We start from the raw sequence: 21788 nt of genomic DNA, 5'->3' as shown, positions 1-21788 counted from the left end.
ATGTTCGTTATCAACTCGATAACAAGAACAATGTTTCCAATATTGCCTTTTTAAAAAAATGAAAAAAAAATACTGCCAAATCATTACCATATATTTTGATCTTCCACACTAAAGACTGAATAATAACACTGGTCAACACAAAAAAATCATCAGCAAAGGTAAAAGGTTTTATGGAGTTTGGTGTGCTGATTCCAAAAATATGCTTAGTTTTGCTCTATCACATAAAGTTTCTGAGATAGAAGTATTTTTATTACATTATTTCTGCACTTTCAATGGATGTGGTTTTCCTATGTTATTCCCATTTCTTTGCTTGTCTTAATTATGAATTTTCTTGCAGGGACAACATTAGTAAGGCTGTGTGCACACGTTGTGTTTTTTTCGCGTTTTTTCCCGATAAACACGCTATAAAACCGCAAAAAAAAAGCGCATACAATAAGCATCCCATCATTTAGAATGAATTCCGCATGTTTTGTGCACATGATGCATTTTTTTCACGAAAAAAACGCATCGCGTTAAAAACTGCAGCATGTTCATTAATTTTGCGTTTTTTTTTTGCAGATTTCCCACTACAAAATGCATTGGGATGTGTCCGGAAAAAAACGCGGCAAAAACGCATTAAAACCGCGGCAAAAACACGTCAAAACCGCGGCAAAAACGCATGCGGTTTTCGTGCGGATGTCTTGCAGAAAATGTCCGGTTTTTCTCAGGAATTTTCTGCGAGAAATCCTGAACGTGTGCACATAGCCTTAAGGTTTTATTGAGTATTATGGGAAGGTTTATTGGCAGTGCAGTCAACCAATGACTGCTTCTTGGAAAGTCACTTGTTATGGGGAGGAGCTAACTGTTATGAGGCAGTAAGTTTTGAGTCAGTCAGAAAAGGATGGTGATGGCAGGAAGGACTGGTATGTGAGACTCTGACAGGAGACAGGTCTCTACAGGGATCTGAACCCTGCCACAGGGAGATAGAAGGGAAGGCAGCGGACAGCCGCCAGTGTGAGAGGATTTTCACTGCACTTCTGGGAGGGCAAGTCGCCTCAGAGGGCAGAAAACGGCTCAGCCACTGAGGTGTAACCGAGTGAGGGTCTCCACAGAGAGAGAACCTGAAAGCAGCCAATATCACACTGAGAAACTGCCTGCCTGAAAATGGTCATCTGTAAGGAATATGCTGACTCGTTTACCTCATAACTGTATATAATTATCAACCAGATTACCTCCATTAAAATCCATTCTAAATACAAGCTGCCTCTGTCATCTCTGGGGAAATATCTACATATAGTCGGTCCGCTCATTGCTTTTTTTTTAGTTTGTCACCACCATTGAACTGAACTTACTCTACTGTTTGATCTGATTTAACCCCTTTACCCCCAAGGGTGGTTTGCACGTCAATGACCAGGCCAATTTTTACAATTCTGACCACTGTCCCTTTATGAGATTATAACTCCGAAACGCTTCAACGGATCCTGGTGATTCTGACATTGTTTTCTCGTGACATATTGTACTTCATGACAGTGGTAAAATTTCTTTGATAGTACCTGCGTTTATTTGTGAAAAAGACGGAAATTTGGCGAAAATTTTGAAAATTTCGCAATTTTCAAACTTTGAATTTTTATGCAATTAAATCACAGAGATATGTCACACAAAATACTTAATAAGTAACATTTACCACATGTCTCCTTTACATCAGCATAATTTTGGAACCAATTTTTTTTTTGTTAGGGAGTTATAAGGGTTAAAAGTTGACCAGCAATTTCTCATTTTTACAACACCATTTTTTTTTAGGGACCACGTCTCATTTGAAGTCATTTTGAGGGGTCTATATGATAGAAAATGCACAAGTGTGACAACATTCTAAAAACTGCACCCCTCAAGGTGCTCAAAACCACATTCAAGAAGTTTATTAACCCTTCAGGTGTTTAATAGGAATTTTTGGAATGTTTAAATAAAAATGAACATTTAACTTTTTTACACAAAAAATTTACTTCAGCTCCAATTTGTTTTATTTTACTGAGGGTAACAGGAGAAAATGGACCCCAAAAGTTGTTGTCCAATTTGTCCTGAGTACGCTGATACCCCATATGTGGCAGTAAACCACTGTTTGGGCGCATGGGAGAGCTCGGAAGGGAAGGAGCGCCGTTTGACTTTTCAATGCAAAATTGACAGGAATTGAGATGGGACGCCATGTTGCGTTTGGAGAGCCACTGATGTGCCTAAACATTGAAACCCCCCACAAGTGACACCATTTTGGAAAGTAGACCCCCTAAGGAACTTATCTAGAGGTGTGGTGAGCACTTTGACCCACCAAGTGCTTCACAGAAGTTTATAATGCAGAGCCATAAAAATAAAATAAAATTTTTTTCCCACAAAAATTATTTTTTAGCCCCCAGTTTTGTATTTTTCCTAGGGTAACAGGAGAAATTGGACCCCAAAAGTTGTTGTCCAATTTGTCCTGAGTACGCTGATAACCCATATGTGGGGGGAACCACCGTTTGGGCGCATGGGAGGGCTCGGAAGGGAAGGAGCGCCATTTGGAATGCAGACTTAGATGGAATGGTCTGCAGGCGTCACATTGCGTTTGCAGAGCCCCTAATGTACCTAAACAGTAGAAACCCCCCACAAGTGACACCATTTTGGAAAGTAGACCCCCTAAGGAACTCATCTTGATGTGTTGTGAGAGCTTTGAACCCCCAAGTATTTCACTACAGTTTATAACACAGAGCCGTGCAAATAAAAAATATTTTTTTTTCCACAAAAATTATATTTTAGCCCACAGTTTTGTATTTTTCCAAGGTTAGCAGGAGAAATTTGACCCTAAATGTTGCTGTCCAATTTGTCCTGAGTACGCTGATACCCGATATGTGGGGGGGAACCACCGTTTGGGCGCATGGGAGGGCTCGGAAGGGAAGAAGCATCATTTGGAATGCAGACTTAGATGGATTGGTCTGCAGGCATCACATTGCGTTTGCAGAGCCCCTAATGTACCTAAACAGTAGAAACCCCCCACAAGTGACCCCATATTGGAAACTAGACCCCTCAATGAACTTATCTAGATATGTTGTGAGAACTTTGAACCCCCAAGTGTTTCACTACAGTTTATAACGCAGAGCCGTGAAAATAAAAAATCTTTTTGTTTTCCCACAAAAATTATTTTTTAGCCCCCAGTTTTGTATTTTCCCAAGGGTAACAGGAGAAATTGGTCCACAAAAGTTGTTGTCCAATTTGTCCTGAGTACGCTGATACCCCATATGTGAGGGTAAACCCCTGTTTGGGCACACAGGAGAGCTCGGAAGGGAAGGAGCACTGTTTTACTTTTTCAACGCAGAATTGGCTGGAATTGAGATCGGATGCCATGTCGTGTTTGGAGAGCCCCTGATGTGCCGAAACAGTGGAAACCCCCCAATTATAACTGAAACCCTAATCTGAACACACCCCTAACCCTAATTCCAATGGTAACCCTAACCACACCTCTAACCCTGACACACCCCTAACCCTAATCCCAACCCTATTCCCAACTGTAAATGTAATCTAAACCCTAACCCTAACTTTAGCCCCAACCCTAACTGTAGCCCTAACCCTAGCCCTAACCCTAGCCCTAACCCTAGCCCTAACCCTAACCCTAACCCTAGCCCTAACCCTAGCCCTAACCCTAGCCCTAACCCTAACCCTAGCCCTAACCCTAACCCTAGCCCTAGCCCTAACCCTAGCCCTAATGGGAAAATGGAAATAAATACATTTTTTTTATTTTTCCCTAACTAAGGGGGTGATGAAGGGGGGTTTGATTTACTTTTATAGCGAGTTTTTTAGCGGATTTTTATGATTGGCAGCCGTCACACACTGAAAGACCCTTTTTATTGCAAAAAATATTTTTTGCAATACCACATTTTGAGAGCTATAATTTTTCCATATTTTGGTCCACAGAGTCATGTGAGGTCTTGTTTTTTGCGGGACAAGTTGACGTTTTTATTGAAAACATTTTCGGGCACGTGACATTTTTTGATCGCTTTTTATTCCGATTTTTGTGAGGAAGAATGACCAAAAACCAGCTATTCATGAATTTCTATTGGGGGAGGCGTTTATACCGTTCCGCGTTTGGTAAAATTGATAAATCAGTTTTATTCTTCGGGTCAGTACGATTACAGCGATACCTCATTTATATCATTTTTTTATGGTTTGGCGCTTTTATACGATAAAAACTATTTTACAGAAAAAATAATTATTTTTGCATCGCTTTATTCTCAGGACTATAACTTTTTCATTTTTTTGCTGGTGATGCTGTATGGCGGCTCGTTTTTTGCGGGACAATATGACGCTTTCAGCGGTACCATGGTTATTTATATCTGTCCTTTGATCGCGTGTTATTCCACTTTTTGTTCGGCGGTATGATAATAAAGCGTTATTTTTTGCCTCGTTTTTTTTTTTTTTCTTACGGTGTTTACTGAAGGGGTTAACTAGTGGGACAGTTTTATAGGTCGGGTCGTTACGGACGCGGCGATACTAAATATGTGTACTTTTATTGGGTTTTTTTTTATTTAGATGAAGAAATGTATTTATGGGAATAATATATATATTTTTTTTTTCATTATTTTGGAATTTTTTTTTTTTTTTTTTTTTACACATTTGGAAAATTTTTTTTTTACTTTTTTACTTTGTCCCAGGGGGGGACATCACAGATCAGTGATCTGACAGTTCGCACAGCACTCTGTCAGATCACTGATCTGACATGCAGCGCTGCAGCCTTCACAGTGCCTGCTCTGAGCAGGCTCTGTGAAGCCACCTCCCTCCCTGCAGGACCCGGATCCGCGGCCATCTTGGATCCGGGGCTGGAGGGAGCAGGGAGGGAGGTGAGACCCTCGCAGCAACGCGATCACATCGCGTTGCTCCGGGGGTCTCAGGGAAGCCCGCAGGGAGCCCCCTCCCTGCGCGGTGCTTCCCTGCACCGCCGGCACATCGCGATCATCTTTGATCGCGGTGTGCCAGGGGTTAATGTGCCGGGGGCGGTCCGTGACCGCTCCTGGCACATAGTGCCGGATGTCAGCTGCGATAAGCAGCTGACACCCGGCCGCGATCGGCCGCGCTCCCCCCGTGAGCGCGGCTGATCGGCTATGACGTACTATCCCGTCCAGGGTCAGATAAGCCCAGGGCACCTCGACGGGATAGTACGTCTAAGGTCACAGAGGGGTTAAATGAGAAAAATGCCCCGACAGTATATCGATCATCTGAACAGATTCTGCTGTATGTGGTTCTTTTACACCAAAAGGCCAAGTACGTTCAATCACTTATGATATTAAAAAGATGTCTCAGATGTACTTTAAGTGTCCATTTGGTGATCAAGACAAACACTGGGCCCCTCATGTGATATGCTCAAGTTGTTCAAATGGTCTTTGTGACTGGTTGAATATGAGGAAAGTGGCTATGCCATTTGCTCTTCCCATGATTTGGAGAGAAACCAAAAATCATAGTGATGACTGCTACTTTTGTTTTGTCAAACTGAAGGGCTTTTCTACAAAGATCAAACATGATATTAATTACCCCAAGCTTAAATCTGCGATTAGGCCTGTTTCACAAGATGTTACCTTGCCAGTTCCTGTACCACCCTTTGTCTGCATTGGATGAAAATGAAGTAGAATATGAAGACTATGGAGCTGAAGCTACTGGCAAAGAATTGGAGACTTCAAGTCAAGATGAGTATGTACATGATGGAGCAGCCAAAACGCTTTACTCAACATGTATTAAATGATCTTATCAGAGACCTTTCATTGTCAAAAAATAAAGCTGAACTTCTTGCATGTAGGATGAAACAGAAGAAACTTCTTCATGCATTGACGTCCTCTTCCTTGTTTCCTGTTGTGGCTCCTGCTCAAGCGTACTTTATCTGCCCTGTTGAGGGCAGCGTAAAGTACTGCAGTGCGCAGGCGCTGTGCCTCTCTGCCCTTTCCCGGCACCTGCGCACTGCAGTACTTTGCTCTGCCCTCAACAGGGCAGAGAATTACGCCTGCGCAGGAGCTGTGACAGAAGTAAGGAAGAGGACGTCATCGCATGAAGATGGGAGGCGCCAGACCCGGATCTGCGACGCCCATCTTTCAGGTTACATCGGGGGCTTATCTACAGAATTACAGAATCCTGTAGATAAGCCCCTAATGGCGGTGGCCGCAGTTTATAGCAGCAAAACGAGGTGACAGATTCCCTTTAAAGAGGATGTACACCACTTTTTATGATTGTCCGATATCTGACTCCCGACTCTTCATCGAGCTGCTCCATCGTCATGTAGTGTCCGAGGCATGGTACTGCACATCCGCTTTCTATTCAAATCAATAGGAGGCGGATGAGAGGTGCAGTACCCTGCGGCGGCCACTATCAGGACACTGCTAGCTCCGCAAGTGAATACTTCCAAATGAAGACAGCTGATTAGCAGGTAGATATACTCTTTAATTTAAAACACCACTGGGATGATGGGAAGAATGCAGTCAGAAAAATGGAGGCAATCACAACCTCCAATAGTAAACTGCAAAAAAACCAAAAGACTGACCAGCATCTTCATACAGAACAAAGCTATTATGAAGAGGTACAAGCTGCCTTGACTGCACAATATACAAACACATGAATTGGCCAGTGTATGCTATAAGTACCTTCATTTTTGTAAGTATATTATGCTGCACTTGCTTATATGTATCTTGTGCAGTCATGACAGCTTGCACGTTCATACTAGCTTTGTTCTGTATGGAAGTGCTGTTCAGTTTTTTGTTTTTTTTTGCAAGTTTACTATTGGAGGTTGTGAGTGCCTCTTTTTTTTGACTGTGCACTCCTTCCATCAGCCCAGGGGTGTTTTTCATTAATGCTGGATCCTACCTGCCTATTAATTTTGTAGGCTTATAGTTTGGGAGAGGTATGTTTGATAAGTATTAGGTTAGATTCCCATCAAAGAAAGGTCACTTTGCCGTGGTTGATGGACACACATGAATTGGCAAATTTATGTGCTAAGTATCTTCATTTTTGCAAGTATATTCAATAGCACAGATATGCATTTTAAATCTCATATATTCAATGTTTGCACTTACATTATCTTACATAATCTTATATTATCTTAGCGCTTACAGAGTACTTTTGCATTCTCTTGTTTGTGTATTGTGCAGTCATGGCAGCTTGCACCTGTTCACACTAGCTTTGTTCTGTATGGAGGTGCTGGTCAGTCTTTTGCCTTAATCCAGGAGAACTCTTCTGATTGACGTATATAGAGTCAGGAAGGATTTTTTTCCCCTAATATTAATATGGAGAAATTAGCATCATGTCTTAATAGGCATTACACAGAGGTTCAGCCATTGCAGTGTCTTGTGGAGGCACTCTGCTTGCAAGAAACACTTAAGTTGCATGAAACACCTGGCTTGGGCCCTCCATTTTTTTTAGATATTCTTTGTGGTGTCCCAGCCCTCTTCAGCACAGTACCCGTCTGGCAAGCCCAGATTTTTTCCTTAACATTTCCATGTCCAGCCTATACGTTACCTCAGCTCTCAATCTCCTTCTTTGCTGTCTTAAGGTCTCCTTAACACTTCCATGTCCAGCCTATACATTACCTCAGCTCTCAATTTTCTTCTTTGCTGTCTTAAGGTCTTCTTGTACATCACAAAGTAGTTTCACCGGAAGTTGTGAGTAATGAGCAGGAGGGACATTGGTGTGTTGTACCATCACATTTGTAAGCATAAAACAATATAAATAAATTTGTGTTTTTTTAGTTAAATCTCTATCTATATAAAAGTGAGTATTCATCATGAGACATTTTAAAATTACCTTCCTTTACATTTGTCAACTCATCACCATAGCAGGCAATTATATTGATTCATGGCAGTGAAAAGTTTCAGATTTACACTAGATGAAACATTTAAATTGCCAAGTAAGGTGCACAAGTCCCATGGTATAAATTTATTCTGAACAATGAAATAAAAGAATGTTCAAAATTTTTCATGTATTCAGGGTTTCCATAAATCGTTTTGGAAAATAAGAACTAGGATGACAATTGGAAAGAATGATTGGGTAACGCATATCTGGAGAGGCAAGTACAATGGTGTTGAATTATGTGCCACTAAGGAGCTTCAATTTTTGCAAAAATAACCTTCAAGATGGTTGTATATGAGCTGTGAAGAAATAGACAGCCTATGTATTAGAGGATTGATTTGACCTTTAATGAGGTAAAGGGCACTGAAATGATTGGAATGTTCATATATGTTTTGTGCAATTACTTATGTTTTGTGCCATTACGTTAAGGTCTTGCTCCTGAAAGAATACTGAAAATTCATTGTAACTGTATAAGTGTCTTTATTATACCTCACCTTTCTCCTGTTGCCGTCATTAACACTTTTTTAAACCAATGCAGTTTTCAGGACTTTTAATCATATTTTAAGTACAGCCTATTGCTTACAAAATGCATTTGTATCAATGGTAGGCAAATTAAAACTACCGTAATAAAAACTTCATGTTTAAGGAGAAGCATTTGCTTCAAATGTAAGGGAAATGTTCTGAGGAATAAAAATCCTAACTTTTAAATAGCAGAAAAAGATATACACTTATGGGTAGCATAGAACTTTTTAGTAGTGCAATATATTTACTATCTGTCATTTCTTCTTCCCATTGCTCAAGTTTTTAGCTTAATTTTTCTGTACAAGTAATAAAAATGGTAAATACTTGAAATTAAAGTAATATTCAGTTTCATACATTAAAGTCTGCTTGAGCACCACTCCAGCAGTTTTTTTAATTTATTTTGGTGTTGAAGTGGTACCAGTAATCTAAGTTCTCTCCCCCTAGTTACCCCTACTTACCAGCCGCCAGCTTCAGCTGTTCCTGATGCTAATACAGTTACCAGTCAGAGTTGACGGTTACAACCTCTCAATGTAAATGTATGAAAGCCTCGTTCTAACCTACTTCTGGAAGGCTCACCCAGGTCACAACCTGAAGACCAACCGGAGCGATGCTGATAAAAGATGAAGAAGGTGGATGGTAAGTATAATGCGAGGGGCAGGGATCTTGTATTGGTATTACCACTCCAGTGTAAGCTAAAAAAAAACAAACACTGGAGTTGTGTAATTAGACCCATGATGCAGTTGTCCTAGCTTCACCAAAAGAGGATTAAAGGTGTTGCCTTAGTTAAAAGAATAAGGTGACTTGAGGTTCTTGTCACTAGAGGCACAGACACAGAGTAGAAAAGAGAGGATCGATCTGTAGAAGATTGACTTCAAGTTCAATTTCCTTCTAGAATAAATTAGCAAGAATTGAAAAAAATGCCATGCCCGACACAATTTGTCACAATTCTAAAGTATAGGAGAGCAGGTTAATGATGTTTTGTGCATCCATGAAGTCTCAATCTTTAGCTGTGATATTACATGGTCTATCCCACTTTATTGAGCAGATTAATATACCTTGCATGATGGTGGCCAGTACCTGACCATTAATAAGAGATCAGTTGGTGCCAAGGTGCACAGCCGAGCTCAGGTCTGGAAGTTCGTACAGCAGAGTTGCAAATTGTCTCTTCAGAGAGGAAGAGGACTAGAACTCTAGTGCCACCTATTGGAAGTAGCAATCCTAGTAGTCAATGTTGACCCTTTAACGAGCCTTGTCACATGACTTAGGATAACAGCCAAACCAGAATCTCAATTTGCAGACACTGTGTTTCGAGGTACTGCCCCTCGTCAGTGCAAAGTGGAGATCTGGTTTGGCTGATTGAGAGGCATCTGATCAGGATTCAAGAAGTATCATTTAATCTGGGAAATATGCAAATTGTCTCTTCCTCTCTGTAGAGACAATTTGCATATTTCCCAGAGGAGCATTGCAGCTTTAAGTCTCCTCACCTCAAAATGCTTATCATGTCACTCTCCACAAGGAGAAATGATACTTCTTGGATCTCGTACAGCAGAGTTGAATTTTATCTGTAGATTCACAGTGGATTGTAAAGATCATATTGAAATAATGTGAATCTGTTTCTGTTTTACTTTTTCCAAGCGGTTTCAATCTGTCCAGTATTATATTTCATGGCAAAATTATTGAATAGAAATCAAATTTTTTGGAGAATATTCGGCAAAGCAGGCAAATTCAAGATACAAATGAATCAATCATCTCTAGCACAGAGGCATTATTTTTTTACCATTCTCTTACTTAGTTATTTTTTAACATGTGATAAACAGTGCAAAAGCTGGTGATTTTGATAATAGTTTAAGATAAAGGAAACTTTTGAGGACTGCATGGTAATTCTATTAGGACTGTAAAGAAATCTTATCTTTCCCCTCTGCTTTGACCTCACTATCCACCTCATCTGTCCTCCTGATTATCGCCTAAAATTTACAGTATATGATTTAAATTCTGATACTTTCTAATTTATGACCACTGTAAACTTTTGAAAGACAATAGTATGTCCATCCATAACTTTCCCTAAATTTCATTAAGGGCTCCAATTTTTCACAATATAAATTAAATACATTCTCATGAAGACACATATAGCATAAACAACGCCTGTCAGGGAAACTAGATCATGATATTTTTGTTTCAAAGCTTGTCATCGCTGGTTACCTTGAGTCAAGCCAAAAGTTAAAGAAGGAAACATCAGAATGTGAAAGCTAAGAGTCTTAACTTAAGCTACTGCTACTTGCTCATGTATGGCAATTTTTGTCTGCATGTACTGTACAGAAAAACTCTGTCATGGTATATGTAAAATATCTATTCTTCAATATTTTGTTCTGAGCGCAATTATTCTGTATGCATTTCTGCACTCTATGACACAAGTGATACAGAATGGCTAAATAATAATGTTTGGACACTCTAGAACTATTTTTTCAGCAATATGCATGTCCAATATGTTCACAAAATTAAGGTTCAGATTATTACAAATTTCACAAACAGGTGTGGTTTCCTGCTTTGCTGGTATGTAGCGAAGATGTGGTTAAATCATAATAATTTTTTTTTACTGTAGAATACATACACTGATACTACCTCACCTATCCAAAATCTGTCTGGAATAGATCTCAGGGCCAATGGAACAGTGTTATAGGAAGGAACAACAGTATTGAATATTCTTTCTACATTTCACGCCATTGTGGAAACTATCCTCCTGTCAGTCATCTGCTTTAATAAATAAGTGAGCCCTGTTATTCAGGCTTAGGCCGGCGTCACACTTGCGAGATTTACGGACGTAAGAGCGCAGAACCTACGTCCGTAAAACTCGCCAAACATACGGCACAATGATTCTCAATGGGTCTCGTCATATCAGCCGTATATTACGGATCCGTAATATACGTCGTTCTACGGCCGTACAAAATCGCAGCATGCAGCGTTTGTCAGCGTATTGCGCAAAAAATTCGCCAATGCAAGTCTATGGGAGAGCGTATAATACGGAATGCATACGGACCATGCGTGTGTCTTGCGAGAAATACGCTACTCACTGGCAGATGTCCTGAACTGTCCAAAGCCCTCAATCAGGCCGGTGAGACATGCTAATTAGCTGAAAAAGCCAGACAGTGAACCCGGAAGTCTGCTGCACGCCTCCACGGAGTGAGAGATTCAGCATGGCCAGCATAATTAATGTAGACATGCTGATCATTTTGATACAGGAGAGGCCAGAAATCTGGGACCAAAGAGACCCCAACTACGCCAACAGGGCAGTCAAACAAGCAGCATGGAGGAGCTTGTGTGGGTCCCTCTTCCCACAGTATGACCAGCAGCCACGTGCGGCCCAGCGACAAATAAGTAAGTACACCCATGTTTGCAATGTAATGTTCTTGGTAAACAGCAGGCCCTTACTACTTTGAATTGCTAAACCTTCATTTATTAATTCATCCTGAAAGTCATAGAAATCCCAGCAGTATATACATGGTGCTGGACATGATAAATGTATTTCATGAAGGTTTTGAACAGGTGTGCCCTTACTAACATTGGTTTCCAGTACTTGGTTTTTCTGGGATAGAGGGTAGCTGTCCTTATGGCCTTGCTTCATAATTGTGTTTTTTTTTCAAAATTTCTTGCTTAATGTGAGCCACAAGTGCCTCTTTCTATGCTACCCGTAAATCTGTGTCCTCCATTACACCTTGTGTGAGCACTCTGCATATAATGGTCTAAGCAATGTGTGTATTTTTTGTTGTTTCAGTGGATGATGTTACAACAAGGTGGCGGAGTATACGTGACCAATACAGGAGGGAGAGGCAGCAGCGGGAGAAAAGTGGAGCAGGGGCACCTCCAAAAAAGCGGAAATACATTTATTTTGACCGCCTAACGTTTCTCAACCCCGGCATGGACCTCAGGCCGTAAGTAAAAACATCTCAAACTGGGTTAATTTTTTTAATGGGGAGAGATGATACCAAAAAACATAGTAAATGTCAAAATTTGTCTTTTGCAGAACTCAGTCTAACCTCACTGACAGGGAGACAGGGTCTGACTCAGAACTGGTCATTGACCCAGTTGGAGAAGGTGAAGAGGTGGCTGGTCCATCTGCTGCTCCCTCAATCCCTCCAGGATCTTCCTCATCTGGCCACCCAGCTCCAGCAGCAGCAGAAAACCCAGAGGCCCCACAGTTCTCATCTGCAGCATCATCAGCAGCAGCAGCAGCACCAGCACCTAGCCAGGATGACCCTGGAAATAGCAGCAGCCCAACTGTTGCTCTGGACCGATCCCCACAGGCTGCAGTCAGACCCCAGCGTGCCCGACGCAGGAGAGAGCTTCTCCAAAGCAGGAGAAACGTGGATGCTGGGGTCATGAACTATTTGGCCCGGGTTCGAGAGGATGATGGGGAGGAGGGATTCACACGTAGCCTTGCCCAGTATTTACGCTCCATAGAGCGGGAGTTGAGGCTGCGTTTGAGAGGGTGTTTTCAGATCCTTATTGACGCATGCACCCCCCCAAATAACCCATACAATCTGTTGCAGATGATTGAACAGTGGCAGATGTCCCCTGAAAATATTCTGCGGCCTCAGAGATTACAAGGCCTGCATGCGCAACAAGGATCTGAAGCACCCCCTCAACGTCAGCCAACACCTCCACCCCCACCCACAACTAACCAACAATGGTAACCTCAGCACCATATTGCAGGATATCAGCACCCATCCCAATATGGCCACTTGTCCACACCCAGTGCTGGAGGCTGGTCCCAACCTGGGTTTGGACAATATGGTCATTTTGGTTTGGGGTATGATTCCCGCACATATGGGCAGCAACATCTGGGTTATCTCCCAAATCCTGGCCCCACTCAACAAAGTGGCCTGCATCAGAGCAGGCAGAATTTCCCAGAGGCCACTATACCATCCGCGCAGGCTGCTGGACAATTGGGCCTACAAAGGCCACCTGATGCTGACCCAGACCAATCCACTTCTCCACTTCCTACCTACCAGGACTTGTAATTTTTTTCCCTACATTTTTTTATTTTTTTAATGTAAAATTGTGTTTTGCTCGGGCTTAAAAAGCAAGGTGTAATGTTTTGTTTAGTTTTTAATTTTATTGCCAACCAAAAAATGTGGCAATTAATTTGTCAAGATTTGTTATGCCAAAAAAATAACAAAATCGACAAACAAGTTTCAGAAGTAAATTTGCCGTTACTAACAAACAAACTATGGATGCACTCTGTTCATTATTATTACCTCACACACACATGATATGATCAGAAACATATGTGATCAAATTAAACACAGCAGACATATTTTCAAATTTGGTAATGCTAAACTTTAAAAAACAAACATTACACATGCAAAATTGCATAGTCTTGCCAGGGAGTGGCACCCTGAGGACTCAAAAAATAATTGGTGAACACATCATGAACTTTTAGGCCAGAAAGGGGACGTCGCGGAGGAGGGACATATGGGGTAGACCTACTATGATTGGTCATGACGTGAGCTTCCAAATTTGGAGACGAACAATCATGTATTCGGGTAAAATTATGTAGAATTACACAGGCTTTGATCACTTCATTGATTGAAGCCTCACTCAGCTGAATGGCAGACTGAAGAACACGCCATTTGGCGACAAGAATACCAAAGGCGCACTCAACCAGTCTCCGTGCCCTGGAAAGTCTCAAATTAAACACCCTCCGCCGGTGGTCAAGGTTGCGCCTGGGGTAAGGCCTCATGACGTGCCTCGTCAGTTGGAAGGCCTCATCTCCAACCAAAACAAAAGGCACTGCTTCTGCATTGGAGCCTGGGAGTTGTTGTGGTGGTGGGAGGTTCAACTGGTTGTCACGTAGTCGCCGACCCATTATGGACGAATTGAAGACCCTAGAGTCTCCAGTTCGCCCATAGGCCCCAATGTCTACAATTATAAACCTGTAGTTGCTATCAGCAACTGCTAACAGAACTACAGAGAAAAACTGCTTATAATTGTAGAATTGGGAACCAGAGTTCGGCGGCTTACGCACCCTGATATGTTTCCCATCCACAGCTCCAATGCAGTTAGGGAAGTCACAATTATTTTTGAAACCAGTGGCGACTTTGAGCCAATCCTCCATTTTTGGCTCAGGCATCACAACTTCATTAAGTTTCAGCCATATTTGGGAACAGGTTGTCCTAACAATGACTGAAATTGTCGAACGCCCAATGAGAAACTCCAGGTGTAGACCCGCATAGGACAAGCCTGTAGACAGGAAGCTGCAAAACAAGAACAAAAAACAAAAAAGGAACATGAGGAATCTGAAAACAGGAAGAAGCACAAGTGTCTCTTTAATTTACTCAGTCATTATTGACTAAGCAAAAAGGGTAATTTCTCATTATTACGATACTGTAATATGACCCACATTTTTAGAACGGTGCTTGTGGCTTCATGTCTAAGTAAAGTAACTGAAACATATTAGGACAAAACACATTGGCAAACACAAAAAAATATAAAAGGTCAAAAGACATACCGTAAGGTTAGGAGCAGACGCTCCTCAGCAGAGATGGATTTTCTCATCCAGGTGTCCTGATAGGTGAGCCCAGGACGTAAGATCTCCAACAACATGTCAAAAGTCCGAATGGACATGCGACTATACAGGTAAAACTTATCAGGATGTGCCCTCAAAGCTGAATATAGCCTCTGGAAATGTCCTTTACTCTGGCGTTGTGTCAATAGAGGATGCACCCACAATCTTCGTCTCCTCCTTCGCGGATCTACATTGACCGGATATGGCTGGCCAAAGCGATGAGACAACACCCAGTGAAGCAACACACGCTGAGTTGTGCTTAAATACACATGGTCAGACATGTTTGTAAGGTCAAAGTAACACAGCCAAAATATGCTATAGAACATATAGGGCAGATGGGAGGGGTCCACCTGTTGTCGAGGGATTAAATAGGGTTGTTAATGATGGTTTAAATGATTTGCAGGCCTGAAAACCGTTAAATGTCCATTTTGTGATGGTGCGTGTTAAAAACGCAATACGGATCACATACGGATTACACACGGACCAGTACAAGCGCAAAATACGCGACCACACCTAGGCTACGCAAGAACTACGGAAAGAGATTACGGAGACATTTTGGCGTATTACGCGCGTATTACGGACGTATAATACGTTCCGTAATGTCTTACGCCAAGTGTGACGCCGGCCTAATACTTACTGTTTGACTAGAGCATGTCACCTATAAAGGGCAAATCAAAAAATAAGAATCTAGAAGACAGGAAATGCATGCTATGTAAACGTGAAAGCAATTTTAAAAAGATATTCATAAATGTCAAATATCTTCCAATTATTAATTTCGAGCACCAAGTAGTAAAAAAAAAATAAAAAAAACCTTTGATAAGGTATTATCACATGAGGCTTTACAAATAGGCAAAATTGAAAAGGAATGTGAAATATGTAAAAACACTAGAGTCAAATGGTGAAAATCATGGAAGATTTGCAAAAATAAAAATCATTGAGGGAGATTTGCTAATCCAAAAGTGCTAGAATTCAGGTGCAATTCGCAACAAAAACTGTTGTGCATATTTTCCACCATAGTTAATGTGTTGAAGACATTTTTCTTTTGCAAGAAAGTGGTCACATTCTAATATGCGACACCATGTGACAAATAAAACACCACCAATATGTCAATCCAATTTCTGGCACAAAGGAAGCCTATAATAATGTGTGATATAAACTTTGCCCAAAAAATCTTAACAGTGCACAAAATTTATTCTCAAACAACATGTGATAAATTTGGATCTTTTTTAAGATTGTCTAGTGTAAGACCCTGATTTATCAAGACCAGTGTGAACCACGATTGCAAGGAACGCCATGGCTCATCATGAATTAGAGGAGCTATCACATCCCTGTTGCACCCCTGTTCTTCCCCAGTTCTACTCATTTAGGCAAAGCTTGGAGAAACTGATATGAAAACAAAAAGTTTAGGGCAAAACAGAACAGTTTTGTGCAATTCTGTATTCGGTAAAAACGTTGTGAATTTTCAAAATGATTTATACCAGAATTCTGGAGTAATCACTTTGATGAATTGGGACCCACATTTTTAAAAACTAGACAGGATTAGTACATTTACCAAATTAGTAAACCTATTTTCTTTGCCTACATTTACCTATGCTACTGTTTAAAGTGAACCTGTCAGCCATGGGCCGCATGTATCAGCAGTGTCGGACTGGGTGCCAAGGGCCCACCAGTAACAATGACTTTGGGGGCCCATTTTTCACCTGCATACAAATATCACACTACCCTCATTCACAAATCTATAATATAACGCTGGGAGCGTCACTTTGTCCGAATCCTTTATAGACTGCGCAGGCGCGACGCTCCTAGCGTTACATTATAGAGTGTCAGGAAAAAAAAAATGGCGCCGGAAGGCGCAGACTGCCGGGAGCAGGGGGACACCGTGCACATATTTGCGCCCTGATTATGCTGTGGCACTTCATGCCACAGCAATTTGTTTCTTACGCCATTCCTTTCGCCCGCCATTTTCTTCGTCCTCCTGCTGCCGGAATCGGCGCCTGCGCAGTCCGCGCTTTCCGGCGCCATTTTCTTGAACACACACTGCAGTGTGTCTTCAAGAAAATGGCGCCAAAAAGCGCGGACTGCGCAGGCGCCGATCCCGGCAGCAGGAGGACGAACAAAATGGCGGCGGAAAAGAATCAGGTGGCGCAAGTAACAAATTGCTGTGGCATGAAGTGCCACAGCTTCATGCCACAGCAATTTGTTACTTGCGCCACCTGATTCCTTTCCGCCGCTATTTTCTTCGTCCTCCTGCTGCCGGAATCGGCGCCTGCGCAGTCCGTGCTTTCCGGCGCCATTTTCTTGAAGACACACTGCAATGTGTCTTCAAGAAAATGGCGCCGGAAAGCGCGGACTGCTCAGGCGCTGATTCCGGCAGCAGGAGGACCATGAAAATGGCGGCGGAACGGAATCAGGTAGCATGTGCACAGGATCCCGCCCTCATTAATTACGCTGTGGCACTTCATGCCACAGCGATTTTTTACTTTTAGGCCCCCTGACTCCGGGCCATGAATTACTCCCTGCTCCCACAATTGGCGCATGCGTAGCCGCGCTTTCCGGCACCATTTTTTTGGAAACCTCAGTGTGTCTTCAAAAAAATGGCGCCGTAAAGCGCAGACTGTGCAGGCGCCGATTCCTGCAGTGTGTCTTCAAGAAAATGGCACCAGAAAGCGCGGACTGCGCAAGCACCGATTCCGGCAGCAGAAGGACGAAGAAAATGGAGGCAGAAAGGAATCAGGTGGTGCAAGTAACAAATTGCTGTGGCATGAAGTGCCACAGCTTCATGCCACAGCAATTTGTTACTTACGCCACCTGATTCCTTTCTGCCGCCATTTTCTTGGTCCTGCTGCCAGAATCGGTGCCTGTGCAGTCCGCACTTTCCGGCGCCATTTTCTTGAAGACACACTTCAGTGTGTCTTCAAGAAAATGGAGCCGGAAAGCGCAGACTGCGCAGGCGCCGATCCCGCCAGCAGGAGGACCAAGAAAATGGCAGCGGAAAGGAATCAGGTAGTGTGTGCACAGGATCCGCACATGACAGGATGGGGACGCAGGATGGAGCAGCACATGACAGGATGGGGACGCAGGATGGAGCAGCACATGACAGGATGGGGACGCAGGATGGAGCAGCACATGACAGGATGGGGACGCAGGATGAAGCAGCACATGACAGGATGGGGACGCAGGATGGAGCAGCTCATGACAGGATGGGGGCACATGATGGAGCAGCACATGACAGGATGGGGACGCATGATGGAGCAGCTCATGACAGGATGGGGACGCAGGATGGAGCAGCACATGACAGGATGGGGGCGCAGGATGGAGCAGCTCATGACAGGATGGGGACGCAGGATGGAGCAGCTCATGACAGGATGGGGATGCAGGATGGAGCAGCACATGACAGGATAGGGGCGCAGGATGGAACAGCTCATGACAGGATGGGGACGCAGGATGGAGCAGCACATACCAGGATGGGGACGCAGGATGGAGCAGCACATACCAGGATGGGGACGCAGGATGGAGCAGCACATACCAGGATGGAGACCATATACCAATATAAATGCTCGCCACCCGGGCATGGAACGGGTTCAATAGCTAGTGTACCTATATCTCTATATAATAATAGGCTGGGTAGTTTGGTTAATGAATGAGGAGATGCTGCTTTTTTCTGTACAGAGTAAACCATATGAATTATGCTTAAGTACTACCCATATAGTGGGGTTTGGGACCTATGTCTGCACAAGGGCCCACCGGGGGATTCCCCTGTTGCCCTATGGGCCAGTCCAAGCCTGTGTATCAGCCACTAGTTGTATGACCACAGCCATTTTTGTTTGTCTCTGTAATGCTGCAGCATACTTTTAATAGCCACACGAGTGACTAGTCATACAGGCGGGTCCCCAGCGGCTTCTCCCCACCCACTGTCATTGACTGTATGTATTTGCAAATTGCCTCTTCTGAGAAAAAGAGGACTTAAACTCTATAGCGCCACCTATTGGAAGTAGCGATCCTACAAGTCACAATCAACCCTTTAACGAGTCATGCAATATGACTTAGGATAAAAGCCAAATCAGTATCTCAATTCGCAGACACGGTGTTTCGGGCTGTTGGCCCTTGTCAGTGCGAAGCATGAGAACTAATTTGGCTAAGTGAGAGGCTCTGGACTTGGGTCTAAGGGGTATTGTTTCTCCTTATGGAGAGTGACATGCCATCTCTGGCTTGTCAAGGTAAGGAGGCTTATTCGCCGTGCAATGCTCCTCTTGGAAATATAATATGCAAATTGCTTCTTCTGAGAAAAAGAGGACTTAAACTCTATAGCGCCACCTGTTGGAAGTAGCGATCCTACTAGTCACAATCAACCCTTTAACGAGTCGTGCAATATGACTTAGGATAAAAGCCAAATCAGTATCTCAATTCGCAGACACGGTGTTTCGGGATGTTGGCCCTCATCAGTGCGAAGCATGAGAACTAAATGTATGTATTTGTGCACTGTATGACACAAGTGATACAGAATGGCTAAATAATAATGTTTGGACACTCTAGAACTATTTTTTCAGCAATATGCATGTCCAACATGATAAAAAAAAATTTAAGGTTCAGATTATTACAAATTTCATAAACGGGTGAGGTTTCCTACTTTGCTGGTATGTAGAGAAGATGTGGTTAAATCATAATATTTTTTTTTACTGTAGAATACATACACAGATATTACCTCACCTATCCAAAATCTGTCTGGAATAGATCGCAGGGCCAATGGAACAGTGTTATAGGAAAGAACAATAGTATTGAATATTCTATCTACATTTCACACCATTGTGGAAACTGTCCTCCTGTCAGTCTTCTGCTTGAAAAAATAAGTGAGCCCTGTTATTCAGGCTTATACTTACTGTTTGACTAGAGCATGTCACATATAAAGGGCAAATCAAAAAATAAGAAACAAGAAGACAGGAAATACAAGCTATGTAAACGTGACAACAATATAAAAATGATCTTCATAAATGTCAAATATTTTTCAATTATCAATTTCGAACACCAAGTAGTAAAAATTTGTTTTTCTTTGATACGTTATTATCACATGAGGCTTTACAAATAGGCAAAATTTAATAGGAATGTGAAATATGAAAAACACTAGTGTCAAATGGTGAAAATCATGGAAGATTTGCAAAAATAAAAAAACATTGGGGGAGATTTGCTAATCCAAAAGTGCCAGAATTCAGGTGCAATTCGCATCAAAAACTGTTGCGCATATTTTGCACCATAGTTAATGTGTTGAAGACATTTTTCTTTTGCAAGAAAGGGGTCACATCTTAATATGGTACACCATGTGACAAAAAAACCCACCACCTATGTCAATCCAATTTCTGGCACAAAGGAAGCCTATAATAATGAGTGATATAAACTTTGTCCAGAAAATCTTAACAGTGTACGAAATTTATTCTCAAACATCATGTGATAAATTTGGATCTTTTTTAAGACTGTCTAGTGTAAGACCCTGATTTATCAAGACCAGTGTGAACCACGATTGCAAGGAACGCCATGGTTCATCATGAATTAGAGGAGTTATCACATCCCTGTTGCACCCCTGTTGTTCTCCAGCTCTGCTCATCCAGGCAGAGATTGAAGAAACTGATGTGAAAACTAAAAGTTTTGTGCAAAACCGAACAAATTTTGTGAAATTCCGTATTCTGTAAAAATGTTGCGAGTTTTCAAAAAAATGAATTCTGGAGTAATCATTTTGATGAGTTGAGACCCACATTTTTAAAAATTAGACAGGAATATAATGTTTGCTAAATTAGTAAACCTATTTTCTTTGCCTACATTTACTACTGTTGCTACTGTTTAAAGTGAACCTAGCAGCCATGGGCAGCATGTATCAGCCACTAGTTGTATGACCACAGCCATGTTTGTTTGTCTCTGTAATGCTGCAGCATACTTTTAATAGCCGCACAAGTGACTGGTCGTACAGGCAGGTTCCCAGCGGCTTCTCCTCCCCACCCATTGTCAGTGACTGGCAAGCCTCTGCCTGCATATGTGTGTAGGTAGAAGCTTGTCAGTCACTGTCAGTGCAGAGGACAACTATTATCATTTCAGAGACAAACATAGATGGCTGTGATCATTGTTGTGATAGGCAATTCAGTATCACAATGGTCATAGCAGTCAGAGCACACACAGTGATCTGACAATAACCCAAAATAATAGAACGAGCTCTGAGACGTGGGAACTCTGCAGACCGCAATCCCTAATCCTCTCCAAACAACACTAGAGGCAGCCGTGGATTGCGCCTAACTCTGCCTATGCAACTCGGCACAGCCTGAGAAACTAACTAGCCTGAAGATAGAAAATAAGCCTACCTTGCCTCAGAGAAATACCCCAAAGGAAAAGGCAGCCCCACACATATAATGACTGTGAGTTAAGATGAAAAGACAAACGTAGGGATGAAATAGATTCAGCAAAGTGAGGCCCGACTTTCTTAACAGAGCGAGGATAGGAAAGATAACTTTGCGGTCTACACAAAACCCTAAAGAAAACCACGCAAAGGGGGCAAAAAGACCCTCCGTACCGAACTAACGGCACGGAGGTACACCCTTTGCGTCCCAGAGCTTCCAGCAAAACAATTAGACAAGCTGGACAGAAAAAATAGCAAACAAATAGCAAAGAAGAACTTAGCTATGCAGAGCAGCAGGCCACAGGAATGATCCAGGGAAAAACAAGTCCAACACTGGAACATTGACAGGAAGTATAGATCAAAGCATTAGGTGGAGTTAAGTAGAGAAGCACCTAACGACCTCACCAGATCACCTGAGGAAGGAAACTCAGAAGCCGCAGTACCACTTTCCTCCACAAACGGAAGCTCCCAGAGAGAATCAGCCAAAGTACCACTTGTGACCAC

This window comes from Ranitomeya imitator, chromosome 6, assembly GCF_032444005.1.
Source record: "Ranitomeya imitator isolate aRanImi1 chromosome 6, aRanImi1.pri, whole genome shotgun sequence".
Lineage (NCBI taxonomy): Eukaryota > Metazoa > Chordata > Amphibia > Anura > Dendrobatidae > Ranitomeya > Ranitomeya imitator.
This window is presented reverse-complemented; position numbering follows the sequence as displayed.